We start from the raw sequence: 19783 nt of genomic DNA on the forward strand, positions 1-19783 counted from the left end.
GTGGAGGTCAGAGTGGTATAACAAGACGCTTTTAATGCCCCTCAGAAGAGACGTGGAGGTTAGAGTGGTATAACAAGATGCTTTTAATGCCCCTTACAAGAGCCATACAGTACAGCATCTTAAAAATATTATTCCCATTATTGGGGAGTGGGTCTCCCACAGTCTTTGCTTATGCCTTCCAAGCAAAAGCTGACAAAAATAAGGACGGAGGAACTTTCAATAATGGCAACACGGACCACGGTCACCCTGGTGGTATAGTGGTGGTGGAGGCTGAGGATAAGGAGAAGAACATAAAACAGCCGAAATGAGGAAGCGTATACCCATGTGTGGGTGTGAAGTGGTGCATGGGAATACACCTCCCGAAATAACACCGTGGATTTGACTTTATGTTACTCTGCTGTCATTTGGTGGTGATGAGAAGTCTTTCCCAATCTAGCCCTTGTTCATTTTGATAAGGGTCAGCTTTGTCAGTTGACAGGCGAGTGCGCTTATCAGTTATAATTCCCCCAGCGGCACTAAACACGCTCCGATAACACGCTAGCGTCAGGGCAGGCCAGGACCTCCAAGGCGTACAGAGCGAGTTCATTCCAAGTGTCCAGATTGGATACCCAATAATTAAAAGGCACAGAGGGAGCACGCTGGTACGGTCGGCAAGGTACTCCCTCACCATCTTTTGAAACTTTCCACTCCTTGTGAGAGTACCCCGCGCCTCAGGGTCTGAGAAAACTGTCCCAGAACGTTGACAGTGTTCCCCTGCCTCTACTAGATTGGAGTTGCCTCTCTCTCGCTTGTACGCTTTGGTTGGTCAACGAACTGTGACCTCTGCCGCTAGAGTGTTCAGATGGGAATTTTTTTTTTAAACAGTTCTGCAGCAAGGGCCTTCTGGTACTGGCCCATTTTTGTAGACCTCTCCACCTCAGGAATAAGAGAGTGAAAGTTCTCCTTGTAGCGGGGGTCTACAAGTGTCACCAACCAGTAATGACTGTCACCCAACATTTTAACAACGCGAGGATCACTGTTAAGGCAGCGCAACAAAGTCAGCCATGCGTGCTAGACTGGTAACGGGCAAGATTTCCGTGTCCTCACCAAGATGACGACTGACCATGCTCTCCTCCTCCCCCCTGTCCTCAGGCCACCCACACTGAACCGACGGTATGACACTTGTACAGGTACTACCATCTACAGCGCATGATAACAGCTCCTGTTCCTCCTCCTCCTCTCCCTCTGTCCCCCAATGCACGTTGGGATGAGATGAGGCTGGGCTGTGTGTAATCGCCCACTACGGCTTCTTGATCCATCTCATCATACTTCGGCTGCAATGCCTCCTCTTTAATTCTCTGCAGAGAGCGTTGCAAAAGACAGACAAGTGGGATGCTGACACTAATGATGGCGTCATCACCACTCACCATCTTAGTGGCCTCCTCAAAGTTTGTCAGGATGGTACATATGTCAGACATCCAGGTCCACTCATGAGGTCATATGTGTGGAGTCTGACCTGAATATTGATGGCCTTGTTGCAGCTGGTACTCCACAACTACTCTTCTGCTCACAAATCCTTTGCAACATGTGGAGGGTAGAGTTCCAACATGTGGGGACATCACACACCAGTCGGTGTGCCGGAAGCTGCAAACGCTGCTGCAACACAGCAAGGGCGGCGGAAGCTGTAGCCGACTTGCGAAAATGAGCTGACAGGCGGCGTACTTTCACGAGCAGATCTGGCAACTCGGGGTACGATTTAAGAAACCGCTGAACCATGAGGTTAAGCACATGAGTCAGGCATGGTACGTGTGTGATCTCGCCTCACGTCAGAGCTGCCACCAGGTTACGGCCATTGTCACACACGACCATGCCTGGATGTAGGTTCAGCGGTCTCAGCCACAGATCTGCCTGCTCTTTCACAGCTGTCCACAACTCACAAGCAGTGTGAGGTTTATCACCTAAGCTTCTGAGTTTCAGCACAGTCTGTTGCCACTTGGCGGAGGCAGTACTGCAGTGCTTCCAGCTTGTAACTGATGTGGTGATATCTGAGATGGAGGCTGAACATGAGGAGGAGGAGGAGGAGGAGGATGCGCAGGAGCTGTACACTGTGGGGGCAACTCTGACTGACATAGGGCAAGCAATCCTCGGTGTGGGGAGGATGTGTTCCGTCCCAAGGTCCAACTGGGTCCCGGCTTCCACTATGTTTACCCAGTGTGCCGTCAGAGAGATGTACCGTCCCTGGCCACAAGCACTTGTTCCCGTGTCCGTTGTCAGGTGGACTCCTGGTAACTGCGTTGTTGAGGGCACGGCAGATGTTTTGGGACACGTGCTTGTGTAGTGCGGGGATGGCACACCAGGCAAAATAGTGTTGGCTGGGGACCGAGTACCTACCGAGGGACGGCCACCGCCATAAGCTTGCGGAAGGATTCCGTCTCCACCAGCCTAAAAGGCAGCATTTCCAACGCAAGCAGTCGTGAAATGTGCGAATTTAGGACTGTGGCCTGTCGGGCGTTAGCTGCGAATTTCCGCTTTCGTTCAAAGGTCTGGGATATGGACAATTGAACGCTGTGGTGGAACGTGGACGTGGATTCTGTTTCTTGAGAAACTGGCATAACAAGTGAAGACTGAGAGGAGGGGGAATCTTTACATGCAGTATGGACAGGGGATTGCCTTGCACACACAACAGGGGGTTCTATTGCACGCACAACAGCGGAAGCAGCAGTGGTGACACCCGCTGACACTGGTCGTGGACCCTGGGGTTCGTCCCACAAAGTTGGGTGCTTTGCTGCCATGTGCCTGATCATGCTGGTGGTGGTCAGGCTGGTAGTTTTGTCACCCCTGCTGATGTTGGCATGGCAGGTGGTACAAATGGCCTTTTTGGGGTTATCAGCAGAGTCTTTAAAAAAATTCCAGACTCTGGAAGACCTACCGCTTGTACTGGCAACGTCCCTCGTGTTGGTGTTACGGGAAACGGTTGCCTGCCTTCTGTCTGCGGCCACCACACTGCTTCTTCCTGCCTGTTGGGGTACTCTGCCTCCCTCCCCCTGTGTGCTGCTGGCCTCACTCTGCATGTCCTCCTGCCACGTTGGGTCAGTTACTAGATCATCCACCACCTCCCCTCTTCCACTTGCGCACCACGATGCTCCTCCTCACTTCCTGGCAATTGTGTCTAGTCATCGTCCACCTCTTGTGACAAATTGACAGCGTCGACTTCCTGTGGCCGTGGCTGTTCAAATATTTGGGCATCGCTACATGGGATCTCCTCTTCCACCACTTCAAGCGTAGCAGGCGAGGGGCACAAATATGGAAATGGACCAGTGAACAGCTCTTCAGAGTGTCCAAGTGTGGGATCAATTGCTGTCTGACTACACTCGGCATGGTGGGAGGAAGGAGCATCAGGGTGAAGAGGAGTATGCGGTCGAGATTCACGGCTACTAAGAGTTGACCGTGTGGAAGACAGAGCGGAGGTGGTGGTGCCCAGGTAACTGGAAGTATTATCTGCTATCCAATTAATAACCTGTTCACACTGATCAGTTCGCAATACTGGTGTTGTTCTGTGCTTCCCTAGTAATTCGATCAAGAAGTGGGAGCGAGAAGATGTGGCTGTTGGTTGTGGCACATTTTCACCTTGGCCACGGCCCCGTCCTCTGCACGCACCATCACCAGAACGTCCAGTTCCACGTCCCTTGCCACACGCTTTGCCCATTGTAAAGGAAGTAAAATAGCTAACCCTTTTTCCATTGATAGTGCGAGTGTAATAAAAAGTAGATTAGAACCGTGGAAGAGGAAAACCACAGTTCTATTTCTCTGGCCTACACCCGACTGTTTGTTTTTTTTAGATATAGAAAGGCCCAAAACTGGATACTACACAGATTTTACCCGTTGAACTGCAAAACCACACTTCTGTTTCTGTGGCCTATACCAGACTCTTTTCAACAGATATATTTGTTTCTGCAAAATCAGAGACACTTTTTTTGGGGGGGGGAGGGGACACCAATAGGTTAATAAGACGGGTATTTGTACAGTGTGTAGGAGGAAAAAAAAAAAAAGAGGATTTCGATGAAAAAAAGGGATTTTTACTGGGCCCCCGAGACCTGCAGCTAAGTCTAGCAATTTCAGAAACAGGAGCACACAGGACTGTAATGCAGCGTTTGATGGTATAACCACTGCGTCTCCTATATAGCCTGCCTGATATCTGGGATGGATATTAGTCCTGAGAAGGACTGTTTGTTCTGGCAGCCTTTACAGACCCTACAATAACTATTTTGCAGCAAAAAACTCTCCCTAGCTCAGCAGCGCTGTCTCTACACTGTCTGATCCGGAGCATCTGTGTCCAAGATGGCGGCGCCCGGTTTTAAATACTCGAGGTGACGCTGTGCGGCCAGCCAATCACTGTAATGCCCACAAACATGGCTGCGGCATTACAGTGACTGGCTGGCAATCCCTGCATGTTCATTGGCTCTGTAAAGAGCGCCAAACATGCAGGACGGAGACCAGAGCTCCCGCCCGAGTAACCCGGAAATGCTCGGTGCTCGCCGAACATCCCGAGTAGCGTGATGCTCGGACTAGTACCGAGCAGAGTCTAGCATGCCCGCTAGTGAGTAGTGCCCGCTACTCCCGACACCAGGAGGGGCGACCTGATGGGGTTCCCACAGGAGACCCAGGTCGAAGCCCTGCGGAGGAAAGAATTCTGCAGGCGGGAGCTCCAGCAGCTGGAGAAGGAGCTGCGCGCTCGGTGGGCGCGTTGCGAGCGTCTGGAGGCCAGGAACAAGGCCGCAAAGGCTCAAGTCCGTCAGGAGGAGTCTGCCCACCCCAGCCCCCGCGAGGAAGGACTCGTGGTAAAGTTTGACCTGAAAGCTGGGTGGGGCTTTATACAGGATCCAAACTTTGCGAGGGACATTTTCGTAAACCGGCGGGATGTTGAGCCCGAGCTGGAACAGGGTCATCCCGACCGGAATCTATACCCCGGTGACCATGTCACCTACACACGTCACCACGGGGAACGCGGGTGGTACGCCGTACAAGTGTACCGCGTGGTCGAGAACACCCCCCCGCTGGACATACCTTACGACCCGGCTGGGTCAGGTAAGAACCAGCAGTACCCCAGGCGGGGACCACACTATTAATCCAGCAAGTAGGACTGAATACTATGTAAATAGTCACCCGTAAGGGTGCAGTAGTTGAAGTTTGAAATAATGTTTTCTTAGAGTGTGTGTTTTCATAATTACCCGTCAGGGTATACAGACTCCATGAGGGCTCAGTCGCCACAGAGGTGTGGTGTCTCCTCTCAGGTAACATGTAAGGAGGGAGTGCTACCCGGAACCCCAACACCCGCATTCAACACTACACTGCTCCAGGCCGGCTGGAGGGGCAACATGCATGAGCGCACCTGCTGAGCCTGTCCCTGGCTGGAGTGGGGGGAACCCAGAGGTAGGGGGAACCAGTAGTGGGTGTGGGTGGAGGAAGTAGTTTAAGGGAGCACTATAGTAGTAGGTATATAAAGGGGAGCCATTTTAGGGTGGCAGGAGAGTTCGGTAGAGGAGTCAGTGGAGAACAGTCAGGGATCAGAGTCTCTTTAGGAGCTCTGCTCCACAAGCAGGGCCCAGTGCTAGAGGCCCAGGAGGGGAGCAGAGGAGTAGGCTCCGATCTAAGGGAGCGATCCTAGGGTGTACGGTGAGTGCAGGACGGCACCCGTACGCCCCACCTCTGTCAGAAGAGAGGGATCGTAGGCCGCAGGAAGGGGACCGGCCCCTGGTCCAGCCGTGTAACTCCAGGTCTCGGCTGGGAAAACCAGAGCTTCTGGCTTATATAGTCAGTTGCTGAAGCCTCATTCTAATCCCCGTGACGGTCAAGCAGGTCCGGGAGCTCCAACGTACAGGAGGGGCTTCAGAGCACCCGAACCAGATTGAGAGTGGGAAGCGCAGGGCAGGAGGGAGAAAGCTAGACAGTCTTCACGCTGGGTCTAGGAACACAAGAAAGTGGGGTTCTGTCAGGTGCTCCTAATCTACCTGAGGAAGTGCTGAACCTCTGCCTGGTGAACACAGTGCGATGTGGGAGGCCGACAACTGTACAGTGCACCAATGGAACTGTCATAAGAACTGTGAGTAAAAGGCTCGGATGACTGCACCGCACTGCCTCCGTCCATTCTTTATCTGCGCCATCTTTCCCTCCCTGCACTACAACGCCCAGTGCAACTTTCACTGCCTTACACTGCCCTGGAGCAAGCTCTACCTGTGGAGAGCCACACCATCCCGGTTGACGTAACACCAGCTCCAGAGGACTGCTCCGCAGCGGCGGCTCCCTTTGGCCGCATTCCACAGGTGGCGTCACAAACACTTTCCCCAGATCCCCCAATATCTTCCCCTTTTTACTGACCGCCCTGGGTCACAGACCGGGCCAGCCACGGTGATATCCCCTATACCGGCATCCATAGGCCCGGCTGCCGAGTACCCCACGGCCCAGGGGGCGCGTCATAATAGTAGAAAATGCCATGTGATCTTCTTGCAGATGTTTCCTATGGCATTTTAGGATTATGTAGATACAAGTCTGTGCATCAGTACAGGGCAGAACACAAGAGTGGTGTATGATCAGAGCTGCGGTAATACATTATACCTGTATAACAATTGGCGCAGGCTTTGGTACTTTCCGGTCTCCTTTCAGAGGCTGCCCGTTCTTCTGGGTCATAAATCCATGCAACCGGCATGGATTTATATAGTGTGATCCGAGAGAATGTCAAAAAATAAAAAATAAATCTATACTTACCATCCGATGGCCCCCGGAGTCTTGCTTCACTCGGTGCTGACTGCTGGCAGATCGCGGTACACTGCACTGAAGGACCTGCCGACATCAGCATTGCGTGACCCGTCACATGAATATGACGTCAGCGCAGGTCTTTCAGTTCATCGCGATTTGCTGGCATGAGAGGAGGAGCGCAACGGGGACCGCCAGAAGGTAAGTATCATTTATTTTTTATTTTATTCTTTTTTTCACAGTTTCTATGGTACCTGGGTCCGGAGGAGAGTCTCCTCTCCTCTACACCTGGGTACCATCCGCACATTGGAACACGTGGATTGCGCATCTACATATACAGTGATGCGTAGTCCATGCGTTCTAATGCAAGTCAATGGCAGCGAAAACGCAGCACTTCCACAAAATAATTGGTAGTGCTGGGTTTTTTTTCCGCAATGATAATCCGCAGCGGAAACTTCCACAGCATGTGCACAGCACATGCAGATCATCATTGGGGAACATGGCAGGCCTTCTACCATGCGTTTTTTAAGCATTTCTGCAGCGTTTTTGCCGCTGCGGAAACACTTAAAAAGGAATCGTGGGCACACAGCCTAAGGGGACAAAAAGGAAAAAGTTTAATCTCTACATTCAAATCACTCCTGCCCCTCTATGACCCATTTTAAAATAAAACATATGGGGGCTACTTCTGTAAAAGTCCAATCAAAATATAAAAATAATTAACCTGATCGACATAAAAACAAAAACCCTCATATGGCTGTATTGACAGAAAAATAAAGCTACTGCTCTTAGAAGAATAAGAAAAATGCAGAGCCGGGAAATAAAATGGTCAGGAAGGGGTTAAATTCTGCCACTTCTATAGAAAATTGAACCCATTTCGCTGACTGCCTTCAATGGCAGCCAAATAAGGCAGAGGGTTAGAGGAATACCGACCTTATATTGTAGACTTCTAGGATGCTTAAGAAGTGGACAATCCCTTTAAGCTACATTGTGCAGACAAAGCCGTGGCAGTGTAGAAGGCCGACAAGATCTCAGTGGAAAGGCTGCAGGTTTGCGTCTGCATTAGGCAAGTTATAGAGGTAGAAGTGTTGGGACCTTGTTGCTGTGCAGGTAGAATCTGGAGCCTCGGCACCGTCCTGCGGAGCCCATACTACAGGGAGGAGGAGCAGCGCCATGTGTAGTAATCTGAGCAGGATAGTCAGTGTTCAGCCAGCACTGATGGAGACTGACACCCCAACTCATTACCCAATACATGACCGGCTTAAAGAACCTCTCCCATCAGAGCTTATCCTCTTACTATATTGTAATCAGATTATACAGCACGGCACTTACAGCTGCTCATTATACCTTTCTACTGGGCTAATTATTCTCTTTTCTCTGCTCTATGTAGAATTAGCTGGGTCCCCTCCTGACCCAGCCGCTCTCATCCCCCTGCCAGGGACTTTTGCAGTGACTTATGACTCATACAAGGAAAACTGACCTCCTGTTTCTACATACAGCTTATAAATATTAGCAAAAATGTCCAATCACATTGTAAATATAACGACATCCAAAAATGTGTGCGTCCAATGGACATTCCACACGGACAGTGTAGACCATAGACAGTTATGTAAAAGAATGGGAAGCCACTAGGTGGCAGCACAACGTCACATAACAGGATTTTTTATCCAGATGGCTGTGAATCTACTAGTCATTAGGTTACCTGACTCAAGTAATCATTCATAGATCTCCACAGCCAAATGTAGATGTATTGAAGTAGAACAGTGAGCAGAACCAGTTAGGCTTGTATTTTACCAGTGAGATTCAAAGACACAATTTAAACTTCCTTGACATTACAATAATAAATACCAACCAAGGCCGGTTACCACAACACTGAAAACTGACAGCCACAAGTGGGTTACTATCCTGGCAGAGCTACCATCCGGCTCCCCTACGTAGAGGAATACCGAAAAGCCAATATATACGCCTAAGGAGAAATTGCTCAACGGTGAATGAGTACATGATAAAATCGAGGGAATTACAAAAACGCTTCCTACAAAAGGGATATCCTAAAAAAGTGCTAGGCCAACGCCCTTACAAGAGACAGAAATTCTCTATTGACCCCTAAAGCACGAGAACAACAAGATAATGAGATCCATCTAATAGGAACCTACGACGACCGAAATCAGGGGGTGATGAACATACTCTATGATCTTTGGGCAATTTTGAGATCAGATAAAGATCTGCAAGATGTGGTCCCTGAGAGCCCCAGGGTCACATACAGGAGAGGCAGGAACCTTAGAGATCACCTTGTGCGCAGCCACTTTGTGGATGACAACACGGGCAAAACAACGTGGCTGAGCAGTGACACCACGGGGACTTATAGATGTGGTGACTGCAAAGCCTGCAAATACATCTGGAAAAGCAAGAAATGTATCAGTGCCACAACCAAACTAGAAGACCAAAATCACGAATTCACAAACTGCAAGACGCAAGGAGTAATCTATATGGCAACTCGCCAATGTCCGATGAACTACATCGGCAAAACCAAAAGAGTTCCGGAGACGGATATTGCACCATATCGGTTATGTCAGACGTAGAGAGGACACAACTCTCTCGAGACACATGCTTGAGAAACACACCTTGGACCCGTTTTCTTTATACTTTCAAGCCATTGAAGTAGTACGCCCCCCCGAGAGGAGGTAATTGGGACCAACTGCTGCTTCAGAAAGAAAGTAGATGGATCCATAGAATGAAATCCTATAACCCACACTACACAAATGAAACATTGTCCTTCTCATGTTTCATTGACACATAATAACATTTTCACCCCCTATGAAACCTCTTGAACCTCGCTAGACCTAAAAACTCTCTAAAATATAATATGTAGAATCCAGTCCATGTTCTTCATAATGGATATTGGTCCACATAACTATCAAATCAGCGCCTTATAGGACCAAAACTATTAAAGTTATTATACTTTAAAATCACAAAATGACCTCTTGAACAAATTGAACTTTAATAACAATTGGACAAATTTCATCAGAATTTCTTCCTTTGTTTTTAGATTATAAAATACTCATCTGAAGACTTAATAATACAGATACATCGGTACAATCAGACACACTGATACAATCAGAATAAAAGTCATCCCAATGTCTATTATGGACATATTGATACGATCCAATGAAATGAACTTTGAGGAAAGAGACATCCGCAAGCGTTTGCTGGTGCGGAAGCAGTGACATAGCCAGATGGCATTTGTCACGATGAAAGGAAGTTCTGCATCGATCTAAGTGTAGGTGGGACGAGGTAGCACATGAAACAGGCAGATCTGTCTGTAAACAAAACAAATGACAAACTACGAACAAACACTATTAACAACTCATATCGCAACAAACTCGTAGAGACTACATTATAAGATGCAATGCAATATACCAGTCTCCTTCCCTAGATATAAAAGACATATTAATACTGTGAGATCGCAGTGCAGCCAAGACATCTCTGTGAGAAAAAGATCCTCCTGGAAGAATGAGACGAGTCCCTGCATGATTATATGATCGCAACATGATACGCCTGCAACGCACCCGAGTCACTCGATTGGATGACAGAAGGGGGGGCGCACAAGAGGGGGCACCAACTCTCCTATAAAGTCACGCTGGTTTAGCTGCCAGACGCTGCCGGCAACCCTGCCAATAAGTTTATTACAAAACTATCGTACTATCAAACCAAAAAAGATCATAGACTGTGAGCCCCTGATGACCATGAGAGTCTCATATAAGAATGATGAAACGCGTAGGGCTGAGCATTTCTATAGAAAGTACTACAAGAGATGATTAGCCAGGCTACCTCAATATAAAGCTCCTAGATCAGGAGAAACAAGCACCGCACCGGTATATGACTAGAAGATCTGGCCAGGAAAACACTGCTGCCCTTTCCTTACCCCCAGCATAGTGAGCGGGGGTGAGGAGCAAGGGGGAATGGGTGTGTGGAAATAATATAAGGAACAGGGAGGGATGTGTCAGGAGACAGAGTAGGGGGAGAAAAGTTTGTGCGGGCACATAATAGAGACTGGGTAATGTGGGGAAAGGGGTAACATGAAGAGACAGTGTGAGGGCATACCAAAGAGGAGACAGTACATGTACTGATGATGTTGTACTGTACTGATGAGGGTTGTGATGCTGTATTTCTGCATACTGCTGGTAGTTCTATTGATGTCTTTTTGTGCAGTTATTGGTTCTGATCCTGTACACATGGAACAGTCCATAACTTGTAAGATTACATGATACATGGCCATGTTAATAAAGTGTTGTGCTGTCTGAGAAGAGTTACTGTTTTTATTTGTTTTAGGAAAATTAAAGGGTTTGTTCAAGTTTGTGATGAAAGTCTGCAATCACTGACAGCACACCTCTGAATTCTCATCGTGCGCATGTGCACTGCATGCGGTCAGGATTCTCTGGTGCTAGTGGTGAGAGCAGGAAGTCTTGAAACCACAATTATGCGAATTGCATACACATGATCACATGCCGACTAGACATGCGTGGCCTCATTCTATACAAACTACTTGAGTGAGGCTGGTCACGTTTAGTTGGAATGTGGCCAGAAGTATGAAAATCTCATACTTGCACGCACATGACCTTTCAGGATTCTCCTGTACTGGAGGAAAGGTGAAAGTGTGCAGTGCATGCGCTGCGAGTATTCAGAAGTCTGCAGTCACCTAGAGTTCTTCCGACTTTAATCACAAACCTGGACAACCCTTTTAATTATACAATTAAGTACTGTAGCATGCCCAATCCTAAGAGCGTGTAATATACTCAATGTCAGGATTCAGCTCTGCTAGCTGGGTCCAGCAGACACCACATGACCACTCGTATGTGATTTTCATACTTACGGTTATGTGACAACTAGCCTTTAATCCTGCTTCTCTTCATGAAATAGGGGCTGTAGTTTTTGACTGAAATTGAGAGAATTAGGAAGAGCAGCTAGTCACGTGACTGTCAAAAAGCAAATCGTATATGAGCGGTCACATGACTACTATTCAAACTGCATGAGCGGTGTGTGTGGGGGGCGCCAAACTGAATTCCTGCTCCGGGTGCCGGAAAACAGATCTGCCTCTGTGCTAAGCTTGCAGATATGGTCAGAAGGTTCTGTAAGACATTGCTCTATAGATCAGATATTCTTCCAGAAACAAACCGCCTGGAAGCCTCCTTGTCAGATTTATGCTTAAGAACTAATTATATTTTACTTTAAATATTTCTAATAAAGAAAATAATCAATACAGTAATTATAATCCATAATATTCCAATATGTTATATTACTTGTGATACGTCTGATATAGTCTAGCTTTATTAAATCATGTTTTGTTTCTGTAAAGGAAATCGAGGCTGAGCCTGCAGATATTGTTAGAAAGTTCTGTACCATGTTATTCTATAGATAAAATGTACTCACAGAAACCAGGCGTCTGGAGGTCTCCTGCAACAGACTTATCCTTCAGAACTAATTGTAATGTTTAATCTGAACATGCATGGAAACTTTGTTACTGTGAGCCAGAACTTTGGTTTAGATACTGCACTCTTCTGTAACAGAGTAGGTCCCTCTCTCATTCATAGGGGTCCTGTATACACAATTTATGTCTCATCTCCATCTCTGAACTGTAACTATTATTCAAAATACATTTTTCTCTCATTCTGATCACCTGTGAATATGGATGTTTTGCTTGGAATACAGATTTCCATGTCATTTCATTATATTGTCTGGGCGTGCGTGGAAACTCCATGCAGGAGAGAAATTTACATTTATATACTTCACCCTTTTGCAAGAAGGCCGACCCACTGCTCATTCCTAGAGGTTTCTGTAGAAGTGTTTTTATATCTTAGCCTTATCTATACCTTTTTTAATTGTAAGTTTATTCTAAATTAACCTCCATTTTATTCAATTACCTATGAAGACCTGGTTTGTCCAGAAGTCTGCACCGACTTCTGCTCTCAAGCTCATCCAGTGGCCAGTATCATTATGGTATGGCATCCAGCGGCCAGTATCATTATGGTATGGCATCCATTGGCCAGTATCATTATGGTATGGCATCCATTGGCCAGTATCATTATGGTATGGCATCCAGCGGCCAGTATCATTATGGTATGGCATCCAGCGGCCAGTATCATTATGGTATGGCATCCAGCGGCCAGTATCATTATGGCATGGCATCCAGTGGCCAGTATCATTATGGTATGGCATCCAGTGGCCAGTATCATTATGGTATGGCATCCAGTGGCCAGTATCATTATGGAATGGCATCCAGCGGCCAGTATCATTATGGTATGGCATCCAACGGCCAGTATCATTATGGTACGGCATCCAACGGCCAGTATCATTATGGTACGGCATCCAGTGGCCAGTATCATTATTATACACACTATAAGCCTCCCAATTGGCATCAAGATAACAGAACAGTAGTGTTGCGCAGACGTGCTTGGAAAAGGTGTCATCTGAGCATGCTCGGGTGCTAACAGATTATCTTTTGCGTGCTCTAATAATATGTTCACACCGCCGCGGCTCCACACAAACTGGCAAGCCCTGCATGTATTGCGGCGGTCTAACAGCCGTGAGACATGCAGCCGCGGTGACGCAAACATATTTTTCAAGCACGCCGAAGATACTCTTAGCACCCGAGAATACTCGGATAACGCCTTATCGGAGCACGTTAGCTTATCACTACAGAACAGATCTGAACAGTGCTCAGGATTCTCCTCACCTAGCACCCTGCCGAGAATAATAAATGCCTGTAGCCAATTTCCAAAAGTCCCTCCTACATTGCTCACCCTCCACCTCCCTATGCTTTTTCCCTGCTCCCACATTTCAGTGACGAAACACTCAAGAGGCAGTAAAGTAGATATAGCTGCAGTTTTCCTTTTCCAAATATTTTTAAACTTCCATTTTTTAAATGAGGCCCTAATGGTCCTTGAAAGCATACACACACGCTCCCAAGTCAGACTTTGTTGCAGACGGACAAGCCTATTTTTGGTAACAGTCTCTGCTGCCACTGGCCAAGTCCCAACACATCCTTCTGCATCATCAACCCTAACAGACCATGCTGCTACAGGCCCCTCACACTGTGGTCCCAACTGCAACACCCGGTGGCCTAAAAGATGTACCCAGGTCACCGTACGTGAGGTGTGAAAGCGTGTAACTGGCATGTCTCACCGGAGGTCATCACCACAACCCACTAATGGTCCATCCTAACTGACTCTGGGCACTCTGAGGACCTGATGCAAAGTATCTTCTGGATTAACGACCTCTGATGAAGTCTGCAATAATGAAAAATAATAATAATAAAAAAGTAAACGCTGCATTGCACCGAATGACCAGCAGGTGGCAACGAAGTCACAACATTAACTAGCCCCCTATTGTAGAAAACCTAAACACCATCAGGAGGTGCTGAGGCTTCATGAGAACGCGCCACCCCCAAACTTAAAAGGCTTTTCCACTATTCAGACAACTTCTCAATCACTGTTTCCCCTGAGTAAAATAATAACTATTCTACTCTGTGCCATTCCAGCAGTGTCAGCACTGGCTCTCCCGGGGTCCGCGATCCCTGCGGCCAATCAGAGGTGTCTTCACTCTCTCGTACTTTGGAGGAATTGACCGCTGCAGCTGCTCTCCCACTTCCTCCAGATGTCAATGATGTCTGTAGGAGAGGAAAGTGAAGCCAGCGCTGAATGTCACGCCAAAGATGGCTGCCCTCCTATTATATAAATCTCACTAGAACTCCACCACCAGCCTATCACATTCCTAGTTCCACATCCAACCTCCATATCAAACCCTGTAATAAACCCTTCATTACCTGGTCTTGTCAGGACCTCAATAAACCCAGCCTTTTTGAGGCCTAGTTCTGTACGGCCATTAATAATGCACTGGTGTAAATAATGTGTGTGAGGTAAATGGTGTGGAAAACCGGATTGTAATCAAGCAATGATTTCTTCAATTGGACTGCAATGTCCTGAACCATACGACTTGTACCAGTCATGTGACTTATTGGCCAAAGCTGTGATATCACAGAGGCACATACCAGCATGTGGAAGCATGGCGACATAGCGATGACATCACAATGGCAGGTGCCGGAATGTGGAATCCATGACAGCGATGACATCACAATGGCAGGTGCCGGAATGTGGAATCTATGACATAGCGATGACATCACAGGAGCGCAGGTGAGAGGAGACACACGGGAGCTCACAAACCACAAGGAAGACAAGAAGCATCGATTGGAGAATAGGGACAGGAGAAGCCAAGAAGAACAGAATAACCCGCTTCTTAGCCTTCACTGAGCCATGACAAGACTGAGCGGATGGAAGCGGAGGAGGAGACCCAGGACCCCGTCACATCCACCTGACTGATGAGAAAGGTGAGAAATTATGTAGATTATGTAGCAGCATTACAACTATTCTCGTTACCCATAGCAACCAGTCAGAGCTCAGCTTTTATTAAAGGGGTATTCCCATCTCCAAAATCCTCTCCCAATATGTAGTAGGTGTAATAATAATAATATTAGATATCCATGCTTACAACCACCAGTTATCTAGTTGCTAGTGGTCGTAACCATGGATACCTAAGGTCCTGCAATGCCTGCACATGAGGGAAGAGACAGCGAAGCAGAAAAACTATTCTACATTTCTAATTGAGGTTTTTTCTAATATTATTATTACACCTACTACATATTGGGATAGGATCTTGGAGATGGGAATACCCTTTTAATCTCTGATTGCTATGGGTAACTAGGAGAGTTTGTTGCTCAGCTTTGATAAGGGATGACAGATTTTACTAGACTAAGTGGATATCATTGGTGCTACCAGTGCAGCTGCACAGGGGGCTAATAGGTTAGGGGTCACTCACCTTCATTTTGTTGATTCTGTGTATTGCTGTAGCAGTGCTGTGCGCGTATATTGATGCTGTGGGGCAGGGGCGTACATAGAAATCATCGAGGCCCATAGCAGAAGTTTGAGTTGAGGTCTCTCCCTTCAAAAGAAATTAATAAAAAAATTATATTTGTTGGTGTCACAGAAGAGCAGATCTCACAACTTTCCAGCCTTTACATAGTAATTTTCCTCCTGCTGAAGTCCTAGATTCCCCTCTCATTGCCACCATAACGTATGATGCCAACAAAAGTAATAATAATAATAATAATAATAATAATCTTTATTTTTATATAGCGCTAACACATTCCGCAGCGCTTTACATACATTATCGTCGCTGTCCCCATCGGGCTCACAATCTAATTTCCCTATCAGTATGTCTTTGGAGTGTGGGAGGAAACCGGAGAACCTGGAGGAAACCCACGCAAACACAGGGAGAACATACAAACTCCTTGCAGATGTTGTCCTTGGTGGGATTTGAACCCAGGACCCCAGCGCTGCAAGGCTGCAGTGCTAACCGCTGAGCCACCGTGCCCCCCAAACACAGTATGATACCCCCCATGGTGAATTCCTCTACCTTAACCTCCACATGTACAGTAGGGTCATCAAACTATGCCCCCACCTCAACTCCCAAGGCAAAGTAAGGTGACCACAACACAGTAATCCCCCAACTGTGACCCCCACACAGCCCTCCATGTACTGTAATGGGCCTACATACAGTATAATGGCCCCACACTGTACAATAGTCTGCACTAGCCCTCCAAACAGTATGATGGACACCACATACGTCAGAGTAATATTCAGCTCACCCTTGAAGGATTCCCAGCGGGTTCCATTTAACGAAGCACAGGATCCAGACTCCGCCAGATGTAGAAGCAAGGTGCATCCAAATCCAGTACAAAAAGTCTTTATAAGAACGATGGAAACAATGGCATTGTTTGACACACCATTTAGGTGTAGTTGGGGGTTTGGAAGGTGCAGAAAATATATGAGTCTAAGAACATGCAGAGTGTTCGAAACGCGTTCGGTGTTGCACATTTTCTGCACCTTCCAAACCCCCAACTACAGCTAAATGGTGTCACAACAATCCATTTGTTTTTTTACTGGAGCTGGATATTCACTTCAATCCATGCATGATGGACCCCACACAAACCTTAACACTGTATAATTGCTTGCATACTGTATAATGGCCCCGCACATAACCCTTCAAATATTATAATGGCCCCCACATAACCCTTCACATATTATAATGGCCCCATATAGTGTAACACGCCACCATAATCCTCCATACAATAAAATACTCACTATAGTCCTCCACAGAGCATAAGTCACTTCCCCATGGTCCTCCTCACAGTATAATACACTCCCCATGGTCCTCCACACAGTAATATGCACCCGCCCATAGGGTAAAACGCAACCCCACCCCTCCATAGGGTAAAACGCAACCCCCACCCCTCCATAGGGTAAAACGCAACCCCCACCCCTCCATAGGGTAAAACGCAACCCCCACCCCTCCATAGGGTAAAACGCAACCCCCACCCCTCCATAGGGTAAAACGCAACCCCCACCCCTCCATAGGGTGAAACACAACCCCATCTCCCCATAGGGTGAAACACAACCCCACCCCCCATAAGGTAAAAAACAACCCCACCCCCCATAGGGTAAAAAACAACCCACAGTTTTCCAGTATTATGAGCACCACGTACTCACTGATTTTTTTTTAAGAAAAATACAATATTCACCGCTCCTTGTTCCCCCACTGCTTCAGTCTCTGCAGCGCATATACTCACCTCAGCAGCTACACTATCTGACACAGCATGGAGTGCGGTGAAGTGTCGTCATCGTGCCCGCTGTGTCAGATGCAGGAGGGAGGGAGCATTAAATGCTGCCGTTCAGTCAATACCATGGTTAATCACTAACAGGGGCATTTAAGTGTCCTGGTAGCTACTTCACTCATGTACCTCTTCCCATCGCCCCATAGAAGTGGTTGCCGAAGATTTACCATGGCAGTCAGGGGCCTTAAAGAAGGATTCAATCACTGCCATCTTAGTACTCCTATAAAGCTCGGCTTCACAAGAGAATGTCAATTAAACTACATGCATATACTGCAATAATACAAAATTACAAAATATAGTATAAGGGGTTAAATGATCACATAAGTCCACTAAGTTAACTTAAAAATAAAGAAAAAATTGAAAAAGTTTTGAAAAATATGAAAGTTTAAATTATACTTCAACCGTTATGTTAAAATACCCCCCAAAACAAAAAATGAAATGCTCTTCTTCACAAAAAACACAAATCAAAAGCAATGACATTTAATGCAACCCAAAAAGGTATCAAAAACGGGTCAATTCACTTGTATTGAGAGAGGCCGAACACATCCAGTCGGCATGTGATAGAGTGTATGCAAATTGCAATCTTGCGGCGCCAGTACTAGAGAAATTCTGTCCGCTCGCACACTGTGCACTTTAAGGAGCCACAAGTCTGACTGCAGATGGCGCCCCAAACCTGGGCAAACCTTTCAATATACCCCAAAATTGTATCAATAAAAGCTACGCAAAATCACACTGTCACAAAGGTCCATCAACAGAAAAAAAAAATGTAAAGGTCTCAGAATATGGTGACCCAAACCAATTTCTTTAGTGTTGTTACATAGTTGTTTAACCACCATGGGAGATAAAACACCTTGAATTTGGTATTGCAGTTATCTCAATGACCTGGAGAATTATATTATATTCTAAAAACAAAAGCAATTCCACTATTGTCTTTTAAAGATGTATCTCATTATTTCATCCCAACACAGATTTTGTTTCTCTCCACATTTCAGACATATGATAAATATATAGTTGTATAGTTTGTTTTTATCTTAGTGGTGAAAACATCATTTTGCAACAAAGAGAATAACTCGTTTCCCACTATTTTCTGTGGCCAAATATTTTCCTATTGGTAAAGCAAAATGAGGATTTAGTTTGTGTGAGTGAAGCTCATGTTTTTATTCACAAAAGTTTGGAGAACAAAGAAGATTTTGATTCTTTTTTAAAATCATTATTTGGGTATGTTATATGGTTATTAAAGGGGTAAATACTTGTTATAGTGCTAATATTATGGGTTCAATAATTTAACATTTTTATATGGCGAATTGATTAAATGATACTTCCGCGTCTTAAATTTTTATACTTTTGAAATCTGATCGGGGCCCGCCTCATGCCCGACCAACCGGGAGGGGACCAGGTGATCGGGGCCCGCCTCATGCCCGACCAACCGGGAGGGGACCAGGTGATCGGGGCCCGCCTCATGCCCGACCAACCGGGAGGGGACCAGGTGATCGGGGCCCGCCTCATGCCCGACCAACCGGGAGGGGACCAGGTGATCGGGGCCCGCCTCATGCCCGACCAACCGGGAGGGGACCAGGTGATCGGGGCCCGCCTCATGCCCGACCAACCGGGAGGGGACCAGGTGATCGGGGCCCGCCTCATGCCCGACCAACCGGGAGGGGACCAGGTGATCGGGGCCCGCCTCATGCCCGACCAACCGGGAGGGGACCAGGTGATCGGGGCCCGCCTCATGCCCGACCAACCGGGAGGGGACCAGGTGATCGGGGCCCGCCTCATGCCCGACCAACCGGGAGGGGACCAGGTGATCGGGGCCCGCCTCATGCCCGACCAACCGGGAGGGGACCAGGTGATCGGGGCCCGCCTCATGCCCGACCAACCGGGAGGGGACCAGGTGATCGGGGCCCGCCTCATGCCCGACCAACCGGGAGGGGACCAGGTGATCGGGGCCCGCCTCATGCCCGACCAACCGGGAGGGGACCAGGTGATCGGGGCCCGCCTCATGCCCGACCAACCGGGAGGGGACCAGGTGATCGGGGCCCGCCTCATGCCCGACCAACCGGGAGGGGACCAGGTGATCGGGGCCCGCCTCATGCCCGACCAACCGGGAGGGGACCAGGTGATCGGGGCCCGCCTCATGCCCGACCAACCGGGAGGGGACCAGGTGATCGGGGCCCGCCTCATGCCCGACCAACCGGGAGGGGACCAGGTGATCGGGGCCCGCCTCATGCCCGACCAACCGGGAGGGGACCAGGTGATCGGGGCCCGCCTCATGCCCGACCAACCGGGAGGGGACCAGGTGATCGGGGCCCGCCTCATGCCCGACCAACCGGGAGG

This window comes from Phyllobates terribilis, unplaced genomic scaffold, assembly GCF_046119375.1.
Source record: "Phyllobates terribilis strain yellow unplaced genomic scaffold, ASM4611937v1 Scaffold_255__1_contigs__length_2797608, whole genome shotgun sequence".
NCBI lineage: Eukaryota > Metazoa > Chordata > Amphibia > Anura > Dendrobatidae > Phyllobates > Phyllobates terribilis.